The 10,295-nt window shown below is 44.6% G+C and overlaps 1 long non-coding RNA gene across 1 annotated transcript; it reads right to left on the bottom strand.

Annotated features, from left to right (window-relative positions):
- Window positions 1-2,095: 2,095 nt before the first annotated feature.
- Window positions 2,096-8,286, bottom strand: LOC141176256 (uncharacterized). The gene is made up of 2 exons (XR_012253120.1): window positions 7,763-8,286; window positions 2,096-3,799 (listed from the first exon to the last, which is right to left on the bottom strand). It is a non-coding gene; the product is annotated as an uncharacterized lncRNA (long non-coding RNA).
- Window positions 8,287-10,295: the final 2,009 nt, after the last annotated feature.

Raw genomic sequence — 10,295 nt, 5'->3', positions numbered from 1 at the left:
TCCCCCAATTCTTGTATATGCTCCCTCCATCCTGGTATATGCCCCCCATCCTGTTATATGCTCCCTCCATCCTTGTATATGCTCCCCCCATCCTGGTATATGCTCCCCCATCCTGGTATATGCTCCCCCCATCCTGGTATATGCTCCCCCTATCCTGGTATATCCCCCCATCCTGGTATATGCTCCTCCCCATCCTGGTATATGCTCCCCCCATACTGGTATATGCTCCCCCATCCTGGTATATGCTCCCCCCCATCCTGGTATATGCCCCCCATCCTGGTATATGCCCCCCATCCTGGTATATCCCCCCATCCTGGTATATGTTCCCCCCATCCTGGTATATGCTCCCCCATCCTGGTATATGCTCCCCCCATCCTCGTACATGCCCCTCCATCCTGGTATATGCTCCCCCTCATCCTGGTATATGCTCCCCCTACCCTGGTATATGCTCCCCCTACCCTGGTATATGCTCCCCCCTTCCTGGTATATGCCCCCCATCCTGGTATATGCCCCCATCCAGGTATGTGCTCCCCCCATCCTGGTATATGCTCCCCCCATCCTTATATATGTCACCCCCATCCTGGTATATTCTCCCCCCATCCTGGTATATGCTCCCCCCTATCCTGGTATATGTCACTCCCCGATCCTGGTATATGCTCCCCCCATCCTGGTATGTCGCCCCCTGATCCTTGTATATGCTCCCTCCCATCCTGGTATATGTCACCTCCGATCCTGGTATATCGTCCCCCCCATCCTGGTATATACTTCCCCTCATCCTGGTATATGCTCCACCCCATCCTAGTATATGTCAACCCCCAATCCTGGTATATGCTCCCCCCATCCTGGTATATGTCACCCCCCGATCGTGGTATGTGCTCCCCCCATCCTGGTATATGTCACCCCCGATCCTGGTATATGCTACCCCCATACTGATATATGCTCCCCCTCATTAGGTATATGCTCCCCCATCCTGGTATATGCTCCCCCTCATTCTGGTATATGCTCCCCCCATTCTGGTATATGCTCCCCCCATCCTGGTATATGCCCCCCCCCATCCTGGTATATGCTCCCCTTCATCCTGGTATATGCTTCCTCCATCCATGTATATGCTCCCCCCATCATGGAGAACAAGGAAGCACAAAAGAACTTCATGAAAACATGAAAATACAAAATCTTTATTGAAAAAAATCAAGAATAGAAAAAATGGAAAACACTCAGAGGCATAAAATTAAAAACAATGGAGGAGCATGGAGACGAGGAACAGGTTAAATGTACTGCCCTATGTAAATCAATTGCCTGAAGGCAAAATATGGCACTGCAAAAACAGGTCATAAAGAGGTAGCTCAAGTGTCTATCCAATTGAAAGGTCGCACAGTGAGAGACTTCTGTTTAATGCAGGTTCTAATATAGAAGCATTTTCCCAAAGTGGATGCAAGTATGACACTCAGTACATTAATAGAAATAAGTGTCATGAAAGACAATATAGTCAAAGTGACAACCAATCCAATATATAATATGAAAAGGTTCCATACTTACAGCCGCTGTGGTTGCGTCGCCGCACCTCGCTCCTGCTCTACCCCAGCATCCTGGTATATGCTCCCCCCCATCCTGGTATATGCTCCCCCTCATCCTGGTATATGCTCTCACCCATCCTGGTATATGCTCCCCGTCATCCTGGTATATGCTCTCCCCCATCCTGGTATATGCTCCCCCTCATCCTGGTATATGTCACCGCCGAACCTGGTATATGCTCCCCCCCATCCTGGTATATGTCACCCCCCAATCCTGGTATATGACTTCTGTTTAATGCAGGTTCTAATATAGAAGCATTTTCCCAAAGTGGATGCAAGTATGACACTCAGTACTGTTAGGATCATTCAGCCATGGAGGGTCCTTGTTGGAGTCGGGGTATCCCCGTAACAAGAAATACACAGACACGTAGTGTATAATCAAGTACTGGGAAGCCCCTGAGCGCGCCTGCCTCTATTGGAGCTGTCCCTTTTATTTATACTAATAATCTTAGTTTGTTGTCATACATGCGCAGTAAAATGCCTTTGTTCTACAAGCAGCGAAATAATGATTCATTACAGTGGAATGTTAATAAGAAAGTTTCATAAAAAGTGTTAATTCATAGCAGTAGAAGGTTACTGAGACAGCTAAAAACAGGTTACAATCTAGTTTCCGGGCGTCAGTCCAAATGTCCAGATAAGGAAAGAATTACTTCATCTGTGTCTTACATCGTAATCTTGCGTGAAGCATCACTCCCATCATCCTCTCAGTCCCCCCTTTGATTCTTCCTTATGGACTTTTGGTAGAAGACCTGGTCCGGGATTTCTTTTCTTTCATATTCTTGAGTCCGTGTTACAAAGCTTATTTATGCATATTAAAATAATTTTTAATCCTATTTTAAACACTACATATATGACTACTATAATTAGCACAATCTATAATATACCTTGCAGAATTCCAGCCACCCAACCTCCAATACCCTTAAACCAGTTCTTTGGGTTGAGAAAGGAGAAGGTGTCTGACCACCAGCTATCTTTATTTTGGTCATTGTGTCTGTCATATTCATCCCGTAATCGTTGTATATCTGCCAGCTTGAACCTCATACTCATTGTACTGTTTGGATCTATGTAATGACAACAGGTTGGACCAATAATTTGACACATTCCTCCCTGGGCCGCAGTTAGGTAGTCTAACACTACAGTATGTTGATTAGTAACAATTATAAGTTGATTTTGTACAGCTATACTAGTATTAAGTATATCCATAATATCCCATATCTGATCATCTAGATAGTCGGTGGCCTGAACTAATTTATCCCACATCTGCATCAACATTGGATACACAAAGAAAGTGCTGAATATTTTATTAGGAATTCCCATTTGGACCACATGTGGCCTACCTGAAGGTCTAGGCGAGTTGTCGGCTGCTCTTTTGTATAGTGTGTGTTTAGGTACTGCTTGCATATCTACCTGCTGATTCTGAACTATAAATGTGGCCGGTGTTAAGCGTCCTAGAGTACATGTACCTTTTATTCCTACTGGGAGCCATTTGTATGCTCCATTTCCACAAATCCAGAAGGTTCCTTCAGGCAGATCCCATATTGCAGAGTGTTGGAGCACCAACCTATGTACCAAATCTAAAAATTTAGATACATTCTGAAGTATACACCAAGGGGGTTTTTGACCTAATGGACTACAGTATCCTGCATCTGGATTTTCACAAGTCGGTGTACCTGGGTCATATGCACTTGACTCATTACATAATATATTACCTGGTATTTTTGAACATGTATCATTGTTTCCATCGGGGAATAATTGTGAATATTTCCAACCATTATTGTGTATGTATTTTTCTACTATATCAGGTTTAAAAGGTTGAGAAGAAGATACTGTGCTACTAAAACTGAGTTGTATATTTTCTGTAGGAATTAACCCTAAGTCTGTTAGTCCCGTCTTATTTCTAGGAACCCATACACCTCCTTTAAACGCTAAATATTGTAAGTTGTTTATTTTTCCGGTCATATTACCTTGCCACCAGGGAAATCCCACCCACCCCACAACTGGGATGGCAACAGTGGTGTTCCATAATCTAGAATTAACGGTTTGGTTATTTGCTAATTTGTCTGAGCAATTAGTCCATGTAAACACTTCCAATTTTACTGCAGTTGGAGTTGTCAATAACACCTGATATGGACCCTCAAATCTGGGTTCTAGCGTTCTTCTGTTATGTCTTTTTACGTAGACTTCGTCTCCTGGTTGCAGCTTGTGCGTTCCCTCAATGGAATCTGGATCTGGAATGGAAGAGAACACTAAAGAGTGTATTTTAGACACATGCTTACATAAATTTTGCACATAAGCAGTTAAGCTTTCAGTTTCTAACATTAAAGTCTGTGGGAAATACAATCCTGTATTGGCAACTCTACCAAACAATATTTCATGGGGGGTGAGTTTGCTCTTTCCCTGGGGGGTGTTTCTGACTGAATACAATGCTATTGGGAGACACTCAGTCCATGGTTTCTGTGTTTCTGCCATGGCTTTCTGTATTTTTAACTTAAGTGTTCCATTCATTCTCTCAACCTTACCAGAACTCTGTGGGTGGTAAGGGGTGTGTAGTTCACTTTTTATACACAACATTTTCATTACATTCTGAAAGATCTCTCCAGTAAAATGTGTACCTCTATCTGACTCGATCACTTCTGGGATACCATAACGGGGTACCAGTTCATGTGCTATTTTTACTGCAGTGACTTTAGCCGTGGCTGTATGAACTGGATAAGCCTCTGGCCACCCCGAAAACATGTCCACACATACCAGTACATACTCATAGTGTCCATGCTTAGGCATCTGGATGTAATCGATCTGAAGTCTCTGGAACGGATATAGTGGTCTTACATGGTGCTTCTGGGGGGTCTTAACAGTCTGTCCTGGATTGTGGGCTAAACAGATTTCACAAGAACCACATTTTGCTCGAGCTACCTGGCCGAACCCTGGGGCTAACCACTTCTGTCTGACCCTCTGTATCATACCGTTTGCAGACACATGTGTAGGTCCGTGGGCTTCACTGACCACAACAGGGTACCATGCTCGGGGGAGACAAAGCTCATCTCCTTTTCTCCATAGTCCTTCTTTTTCTTCTGCCCCCTGTTTCTGCCACTCTTCTTTTTCTTCTCTACTCACCTGCTGGTGGGCTTCTTTGAGCCGTGTAATTAAGTCAAATTCTGATACTGCACTAATAGTGTGGTCAGTTGTCAGAGGTTTTACTGCAGCTCGCTTAGCAGCCTTGTCGGCTCGGTCATTACCCCTAGCTATCTCGGTGTCGAGTCTTACATGTGCAGGTACTTTTATTACTGCTACTTGTTTGGTTAAGGCAGCTGATTCTAGGATTTGTCTAATCATTTGTCCATGTTTTACTGGTTGACCTGAAGCTGTCATATAACCTCTAGCTCTCCATATACATCCAAAATCATGTACAATACCATATGCATATCAGTAAAAATATTAGCGGTTTTTTCTTTTGCTAACTGTAATGCTCGTATTAGAGCTAATAGTTCAGCTTCCTGGGCTGAACAGCTGGCCTGCATTGGCTCAGCTTCAATAACATCATGATCTGATACAATGGCATAACCTGTGTGAAAGTTACCAGTTTCATCTGCATACCTACTACCATCTATATACATATGTAGGTCTGGATTGTCAAGAGGGGTGTCCTGTACATTAGGTAGCCCTTGTGTTTCTTGTTCTATACACTGTAAGCAATCATGTATTATATTGTCTTGTTCGTGGTATTGTAAAAAATTTTCATCTTCGTCTTCCTGACCTCCTTCCACTCCCCCCTTTGTCTCTAGTGGTAACAGAGTGGCTAAATTTAGAGACAATATGCGGCGAAAAGTGAGGTTTGGTGGCATTAGTAAGGAGCATTGTAATCTAAGATGTCTAGCCATTGAAATGTGTTTTGGCAATACCTGATTCAGTATGCCATGTACATCATGTGTAGTTTGTACTATTAGGGCATGGTCTAGTACTATTTCTGAGGCTTTTTCTACCAAAAGAGAGACAGCTGCTACTACTCTGACACATGATGGTGCAGCTTTGGTAACATTATCTAATTGAGCAAAATAGTATGCGACAGGTCTTTGTTTATTTTCATGTTTCTGTGTTAGTACTCCTGTAGCATGATTAGACATTTCCGCAGCCATTAATTGGAATGGTTTGGCGTAGTCTGGGATTCCCAAGGCCGGGGCTGACATGAGACCTTTCTTGAGGTCTTGAAAGGCTATGAGCGCTGATTCAGTTAACTGGAAAGGTTCGATTTTTAAACAATCATATAGAGGTTGCATAAGCTGACTAGCATGTATAACCCATTGTCTGCAGTGTGATACTATTCCCAAAAATGCTCTTAATGTTTTGTAGTTCTTGGGAGGAACAAGATCTCTAATGATTTTTAGTCTGTCGGCGGTGAGGTGCCGAATACCTTGTGAAATGCAGTGTCCTAGAAATACTACCGTAGTCATACAAAGTTGTACTTTTTTCTTGTTAACTTTACAGCCCATGTCTGCTAGAAATATTAACAATCTTATTGTGTTGCTGTTTGCGGACTCTTGAGCAGGGGCACATAACAATAGGTCATCAACATATTGAAGAATTACAACCTCATCCGTAGGTTTGAAATTTTGAAGAACTGATCTCATAGCTTCTGAGTACAAGGTAGGTGAATGTATCATACCCTGTGGTAATCTTGTCCATGCTAATTGTCTATTCTTAAATGTAAATGCAAACAGTTTGTAACAGTCTGGGTGTAATGGTACTGAAAAAAATGCATTTGATAAGTCTATGACAGAAAATACTCGTGCTGTTGCTGGGATCTGTGATAGCAACGTGTGTGGATTTGGCACAACAGGAGTAATAGGTTCCAAAATTTTATTTATCTCTCTTAGATCATGTACCATCCGGTACCTAGCAGCTGACCCCTCAGTAGATTTCTTTTTTACGGGGTACAACGGTGTATTGGCTGGTGACTTTACTTCTATCAGTACTCCAGTTTTTAGATAATCTTTTATCTGTTCTCCTATGGCGTGTTCTTGTTGGGCACTAATAGGATACTGTCTCAATTGGGGTAGTGTCACACCTGGAACAGGAGTGACTTTTACTGGAGCTATTGGCATTAGTCCTACATCGGTGTCATGTTGTGCCCATAATTTTTCTGGTACCTCAGAAAGATCTAAAATAATTTGGGTAGGGGCAGGATCTTTCTCATCCTCTAAGGCTTGGACTTTTACAATGTTTTCTAGAGACTCTTGGTCATCAGGCACCAAAATTTGGACTCTACCATCCTTTGTCTCTTACCACTCCTGCTTTTCTAGCCCGAATGTCCTCCCATAGTTTCCTGTTAAACCTGTCATGCCTTGCTACCTGAAAAGTTTTGCAAACTTTCCCTAAATTCTTAGTTGCTTCTACACCACACCTTTCTTTCACGATTGTATAGACATCTTGTTCATCATTTGTGGTCTTAGTCTGTTTGTTGCCCATTTTTCCTGACTATTCTTACCTTAGGAGGCTTTTTGGGTTAGATAAAATATATTCTATATTCTACCTTTCCTCGTTACCTATTCTGTCCTAAGGAGCCAGTATCTTGTTGCCCATTTTTCCTGACTATTCCTACCTTAGGAGGTTTTTTGGGTTAGATAAAATATATTCTATATTCTACCTTTCCTCGTTACCTATTCTGTCCTAAGGAGCCAGTATCTGAAACGGTTTCTCTGGACCGTTTTGTCTGAAGTGTAGAGTAATTCTAACACACATATATATGGCAACAAGGGCAAGACCAACAATACATAAAATGAACCATACAGTCTCCATTATATATCGTGTCCCTGGAGTATTATCATTACTTCCATGGGCTCATTCTGTCAATCTCTTATCCGTCAAAAAAGGAGGACAAAGGTTCGGGAGTTAAGCGTGAGCGAAGGTTTCCCCGAAAGGACACAACCTTATGACTCAGTTAGGCAATCTCCGTAATACTTATGTCATCTACCTTAGTGCGGCTTATGAGGCTATTCCCGACATCCACATCTCTTTCATACCATCCGTTTCATAACCTTCTCTGACCTCTCCTTCGGCAGATCCTACAGTATATACATGAATGACCCGAGCTATAGGTATCCTTCTCTACTAGTTCCTCAATCCCAACACAAGATATGCATGAAATTTACGGACTATCGCAGAGCAGATGTAAGAGAACTAACAGTGTCTCTTACCTGGCCAGGTTTGTCATCTGCTGTTCCGATGTCCCAATCTCAGCGGTTACTCGTGCCGGTCGATGAACTTGAAGGAATACGCAGACCTCGGGTCCCTGTTTCGGGCGCCAGGAAATGTTAGGATCATTCAGCCATGGAGGGTCCTTGTTGGAGTCGGGGTATCCCCGTAACAAGAAATACACAGACACGTAGTGTATAATCAAGTACTGGGAAGCCCCTGAGCGCGCCTGCCTCTATTGGAGCTGTCCCTTTTATTTATACTAATAATCTTAGTTTGTTGTCATACATGCGCAGTAAAATGCCTTTGTTCTACAAGCAGCGAAATAATGATTCATTACAGTGGAATGTTAATAAGAAAGTTTCATAAAAAGTGTTAATTCATAGCAGTAGAAGGTTACTGAGACAGCTAAAAACAGGTTACAATCTAGTTTCCGGGCGTCAGTCCAAATGTCCAGATAAGGAAAGAATTACTTCATCTGTGTCTTACATCGTAATCTTGCGTGAAGCATCACTCCCATCATCCTCTCAGTACATTAATAGAAATAAGTGTCATGAAAGACAATATAGTCAAAGTGACAACCAATCCAATATATAATATGAAAAGGTTCCATACTTACAGCCGCTGTGGTTGCGTCGCCGCACCTCGCTCCTGCTCTACCCCAGCATCCTGGTATATGCTCCCCCCCATCCTGATATATGCTCCCCCTCATCCTGGTATATGCTCTCACCCATCCTGGTATATGCTCCCCGTCATCCTGGTATATGCTCTCCCCCATCCTGGTATATGCTCCCCTCCATCCTGGTATATGTCACCGCCGAACCTGGTATATGCTCCCCCCCATCCTAGTATATGTCACCCCCCAATCCTGGTATATGCTCCCCGTCATCCTGGTATATGCTCCCCCTCATTCTGGTATATATGCTCCCCCCCATCCTGGTATATGTCACCCCCCGATCCTGGTATATGCTCCCCCTCATCCTGGCATATGCCGCCCCCCATCCTGGTATATGTCACCCCCGATCTTGGTATATGTCACCCCCTCATCCTGGTATATGCTCCCCCCATCCTGGTATATGTCACCCAAGATCCTGGTATATGCTCCCCCCCATCCTGGTATATGTCACCCCCCAATCCTGGTATATGCTCCCCCTCATCCTGGTATATGCTCCCCCCCCCATCCTGGTATATGTCACCCCCCCCCCCGATCCTGCCTGTCCTGCTCATCCATCCACAAACACTCCTACTCACCCTTCCCCCGCAGCACATCGTCTGTGTTAAATATGTAAATAAAATGGCGCTGGAGTCAGTGTGTGCACATACTGCGCTATTTGGCGCCATTTTGTTGAAGACACTGCGAATTTGTCTTCAACAAAATGGTGCTGGATATCGCGCTATGCGCTGGCTCCGGCACAGACTCCTCCTTAAGCCTCGCCGGAGACGTGGTCAGCGCCTATGCACATGGTGATCTCCGGCGACGCACTCTTCCTCCAGCCTCGTCCTCCCGGCGCAGACTATAGAGGCTTAGGACAGAAGGACACATCCCTGGATATATATATCTCATCTCTCCCAATTACATGGAGTCTATTAGGATCCCTGATCTATTATGTGTCGCCATCTGCACAGATCCAATGTCACACAAAAGGAAGCGACATTTTTAGCGAGTAAACAGCGCATTCCGTCCTGTGCTGATCTACAGCGCCATCTAGAGGCTGATCAGCGGCGCATCAGCTCAGCCTACTCGTTTTCATCTTCGCACCAGATGACGCGTTACCGGGATAAAATATGATTGGGTCCCAGTGAAAATACAAGACTGGGAGCCGGCTGCTCTGCTCCAATCGTCGCGCTTTGGAAGATACCAACTCTTTGTAGTCCTCAGGGGGAGCTGAGGAGAATAAATTGTTATTGTTTGTAAAAGTGCAGATATTTAATGAACTGATAGGTAAAATAAAGATGCGGCTGCGATCAGTGACGGGACAGAGTAAGAGCGGCCGCTGCAGTTCCCCCCCCAGTGCTCAGATCAGTGGTAGACGCGACTCCTCCTCCGCATTCGGAAGCCGGAAGTTGCAGGCAGTGTTGTGAGAGAGGAGCAGAGAGACAGGTGGGTGATTGGTGCTGTGTGCGCTGCCCCCTGCTGGTCGCATCACCGCAGTGCAGGTTGTTATGGGCTGATCAGGGGCCCCTATGCCGCTCTCCATGGTGCGACCCCCACTGCTGTGTCTTGGGGTCTGTTACACCTGATATATAGGAGCTGAGTACAGGCGGCTGCTGGGGCCCCTGATACCATTACTATGTGGCCCTTACACCTGATATATAGGAGCTGAGTACAGGCGGCTGCTGGGGCCCCTGATACCATTACTATGTGGCCCTTACACCTGATATATAGGAGCTGAGTACAGGCGGCTGCTGGGGCCCCTGATACCATTACTATGTGGCCCTTACACCTGATATATAGGAGCTGAGTACAGGCGGCTGCTGGGGCCCCTGATACCATTACTATGTGGCCCTTACACCTGATATATAGGAGCTGAGTAC

Source organism: Phyllobates terribilis, unplaced genomic scaffold, assembly GCF_046119375.1.
Source record: "Phyllobates terribilis strain yellow unplaced genomic scaffold, ASM4611937v1 Scaffold_19__1_contigs__length_20705806, whole genome shotgun sequence".
Taxonomy (NCBI): Eukaryota; Metazoa; Chordata; class Amphibia; order Anura; family Dendrobatidae; genus Phyllobates; species Phyllobates terribilis.
This window is presented reverse-complemented; position numbering and strand designations above follow the sequence as displayed.